Raw genomic sequence first — 4667 nt, 5'->3', positions numbered from 1 at the left:
CACTTTTTTAAATACTGAAAAATTTGAGTACAACAGAACCTAAAAATGGCTCTGCTGTACACCGCACAGCGCAGTTATCTGTACAGAGCGCATCTGCAGATGCTTCCAGACTACACCCTACCTACCCTTAACTCAGTGCTAGCGCACAAGACAGCTGGAGAGCACAGACACACTGCAGAGGGGAAATACAGGTTAGCGGAACTTTGCACATAAGATTAAACAGCTTTCAAGGTTGTTATGGTCTCATATGGCAAAAAACCATGAAGTACATTCACAATCTATGTTAGTAAATTAGTGTTTCTTCATTCAGTTTTATTTACATCAGTATGTAGTTCAACTAAAAAGTACTGTTAATCATGTTACATTGTTTTTTTAACACATACAAAAATGACAACTTTTATATATAATTTTAAGCTCAAAATCACAATTATCTCAAAATATTAATTACAATACAGCCATTTCAATTAAACATATCATGGTTTGATTTTTATATAAAATGGTAAACTTTATTATTAAAGTAAGCAATTTGTTTTGAATTGGCTAGAGTACACCCAAGTAGAAAATCTAAATGTGATGTGTGAGGTGTTTGCTGCCCCTCCCACCCAGTTTGTATGGAGCCACCTAGGCTAGCAAAGAGACGGAAAAGGCCCCGGTTTATAAGTATTGAGCCTCATTTGCTAAACTGCCTTGGCTTCTTGGTTCTTGGTAAAAAGCTCTACGAAGGGAGTGTCCATAGACTGCAGTGAAATGCATGCAAATATATACAGCGTGTAGAATGTCAGTTCACCGACACACATCGAAATGTCCACATAGACGGCAAAGGATGGATGGAAGGAGCACTTCACCTGCCACGTGAGTGTTGTCAGCTAGAGCAGAGTTTTAGGAATGAGGTCTCAGTTTAAGCTCTGACAGGAGGAGCCCTGGTTACTGTGGATGTGTTATCTGGGCGCCACACTTATGTAGTGAAATCAGATCCCATCAGAGTTTTGGTCTAGAGACCTGAAGCTGTGCCACCACTTAGGAATCTCTCTTATGCCTTTTATGAGAGTGAAATATTTAACTGACTTATATGACCTCAGGAATTTGTGTGTGTGCTTGACACATAAAACATTAGAACTAACAGAGTAAAGAAATAGATTTACCTCCCACAAATTACTGAGAGCAAAAGTCATTGATCAAATAATTTTGAAAATGAAAAATAAATGTCATGAATATTTAAAAACAGTGTGTTTGTGTAATTTTTTGCAAACCTCTCGGACCCCCCACGTCTTCTATCTGTATCACTTTTCTGATGCTTAATATTTCTTTCCTGAAAAGAATGAGACCGCAGTTCATAGTTCTCATACACAGTTGTGTGTGGGGTGCTCTTGGCTGGTAGGAAAGAAAATCCTGGTTCTTGTAATAACCTGTGGTGACCTTGAGGTGACCTTACCCTTTTCAAGTTCATTAGCTCTGCCTGTGGCTTCTGCTAGCCCTGGAGAGTGTTCTTTCCTCCAGTGTAAACAGTGTCACATTCTTAAGCCACCTTCAATCCCTTCTATCCACTGAGTGCAAGAAGAACTTGATGGCCTCTTCCAACAAAAGTGCTGCCTGCCTGTCAGCTACCTTTCTCTTTACCTCAAACAGACATCACAGTAAGGCTTGCTCTCTTGAGGGGGGAAGCAAAGGAAATGTCTAATTATCAGAGCAGAACTACGAAATGTTTGTTGTAGTTCATTACACTGTCATCAAAGTAAAACAAGGTTTCCTAAGCATTAAGTAGCACTCAGCGAGTGATCCTATGTAAGCCAGATGTCCTCCCCTTGGTCTAAGACCAGTGAGTGCCCTCTGAGTGGAAAAATGAATATTGAAAATAATACATATTTCAACAGTACATTCGGGCAAATACGGGAAACTCTTTATCTGCCTGAGAGATTCGTCTTGGTTTTTCCAGAGACTTTCAAAAACAAACAAAATCATCTAACACTTCCCGGGGACCTGTTCTTTAGTAGCGGAGTGGAAAGCCATGGAAAACAGTGTGGTTTGTCCATGTGTCAAGTGCTTTCCTTAGTCTAGCTATCAGGCAGTTCAATTGACCTGCCATACCCAGGCATCATTCAACCTCAGACTCCAGCAGTGCAAAACAAACTAGCAAAGAAAAATGTGCGTCTAAGAGACACAAAACCTGAGTTGCAATAAAAGGTTTTAATATAAGAAACTTCTTAATATAGGAAAATAACCTTTGAACAGCCAAAAAATACATTTATACATTATAAGCAGCTAACTTGGTGCTTAAGTGTCTCATAAGACTAAGCAAGAAAGAGATCATTTACATCTGACCATTTTCCTAACTACAGTTGAGATAATTTAATATCTATTTTCATTCCCCTGAATTAATTCATTTTCTTTTTTTTTTTTTTAAATCGGCACATATTTGGGTAATTCCTATTCAGTTTTTGAGAGTGGGTCTGTTGCATCCTGGGCACTGCAGCAGTAGTTGGGGCTGCCAGAGCCACGGGGAACCTAAAGTTTAGAGCTTGGGGTTGGGGTTTCTGCAGACTCCTCCCCTTTCTCCATCTGTACACTTTATTTGCTTCAGTAGATTCAAGGTGCTAGGAATTGAACCTAAGACCTTGCCACCCCAGTCCTTGCAAGATCTTGCTATGTAGCCCAGACCTCAAACTTGTAATGCTTCTGCCTTACCAACACCCCCCCCCCCCCCCCGATTGCTGGAATCATAGTCGTATTTCACCAAGTTGGATGCAATTGCTTGCCTTTTCATACTTGGTAATGAATTGTCTCCGCTGAAGCTCTCCTGTGTGCAGGCAGCTGCCAGGACCATGTCTGCTTTCCAGACCTGCATCTTTCCAAGAGCTTAAAGCTTGGCCTCTACATTTACTTATTGGGAGGAAATCTGCATAAATGCCTCTCATTACCTTGTTTACCTGGTTTACGGCTCAGCTCAGGATGTAAGTATTTCCTCAAATACATTGAGGGCATTTTTTTATAGGAATTGATTGAAAGTTGCTTTTCTGTGCAGCCTTGATGGATGCATTCGTCTTATTGACACTTGGAAGAGGGAAGCCACAGGAACCCAAAGGTTAAGTCCTTGAAGCTGTGATTGCCTGGGAGGCCTCTGCACAGGAGAGCCTTGCTTGGGGATAGGTTGGGAATGGGTAAAGAGATGAGAAAATGTCTTAGCAAGAGCACTCCAGTTTGCTTGTTTATGTGGCACCTACCTCAAAGCCATTTTACACTGAGCTGAAAACTAAAAGCAGAGTTCTACCGTCTCTGCCAACAAACTTGTTGCCATGGGAACGAATGCAGGCAAATGAAAGATATGACAAAGAGTGAGGAATTAAATTGAAAAAAAAAGATAGGGAATTGATTTCTGCATTGCTGTTTAAGCCTCTGGGATTTAAAGAAAGTGTTTCTCATCTGATGACATCAACGAAAATGGCCAGAATGACTTAGCGGTTAGTGGTCCCAAGGCAGATGCAGGAAGAAATGAGAAAGTAGCAAGCTTATTTGGTTAAAGGAACTCTGTGAAACCTAGTTCCATCCCTGATAAGTTAGGCTTTTTAGCCTGTGTGGACTGTGTGGGTAAACAGGAACCTGTAAAAGACTCTAACTCAAAGCCCAGGCACACACCTTACAGGATTATTGCACACCTCGTGTTATTGCTTGAAGCAGCCTCCCAAGAATTCAAAATCAAAAGCCAAAGAACAGCAACAAAAGCCATGATTTACAAATCCCTCTCCCCTCCCCCACGGCCAGGTAACCACCATAAGTAACTGAGGACTTTGTTTCTCACAGAAATAATTATTTCTCTTCACTTGATCAAAGCCTTCCTGAACACCCTGCTCTGGTGTTCTCAGCCTCAAGCCGGAAGGATGTTGGAAAGTTGGCAGTGAGGACTCACCTAGCAGTTTCAACCCTGATACAAGGAGGTGTCTGTGCTCCTGGAACCAGCCCTCTTGTCCTCCCAGCTAAGGAAGCAGCATCCTGGAAGCATTTCTCTAGAAGCCATGATTACCAGTGACTTCCTGATCTGTTTGTTAGAGCTCCTCTCTGAAGCCTGCCGCAGTGTTCAGAGTCCTTCAGAGAGTTTGGAAATCTATGAGGGACCTGGACACTCAGGGTGGTTAAACAGGTTGGAACACGAAGCCTGTTGTATGCAGGCTATTTCTTACACTAATACCCAATGAAGATCAGGATTGAATAATCTGATGAGGGACTAAATAAAGGCAGTAGGCAGATCTCTCCTGAGAGCCAAGCATGTCATGGAGTCTTCAGAAGTAGCTATGAAGGTGGCACAATTAATACATTGCTGCTTCTATTTCTGCATGTATGGTGTCTAAAATAAGTTCATGTCTGGAGGAAGACTAGCCTGCGAGTATTAAACTGAAGAATGACTCGCTTCAAAAGCTTTAACCCTCTTCTGGTTGCTCTTTCTTTGGGCAAACTTGGTTTCCTCTGAGAGACCACCTGCCTGCTGTATATAGTAATTTTACCACATCCATTTCGCCAGCAAGCATTTCATCATATTAGAAACCCTGTCAGGTACTAAGTGCTAAAATTCTACTCCACTTTCTTCTGCATGTGTGTTTGCTTGTGCGAGAGTGCATGTGTGTATTCTGGGCATGTCTGCACATGTGTGCATGTGCCTGTGTGCATGTACCTGTGTG

This window comes from Microtus ochrogaster, chromosome 21 (assembly GCF_000317375.1).
Source record: "Microtus ochrogaster isolate Prairie Vole_2 chromosome 21, MicOch1.0, whole genome shotgun sequence".
NCBI classification, from domain to species: domain Eukaryota; kingdom Metazoa; phylum Chordata; class Mammalia; order Rodentia; family Cricetidae; genus Microtus; species Microtus ochrogaster.
The sequence above is the reverse complement of the archived record's forward strand: the minus strand, read 5'-3'. Positions refer to the sequence as shown.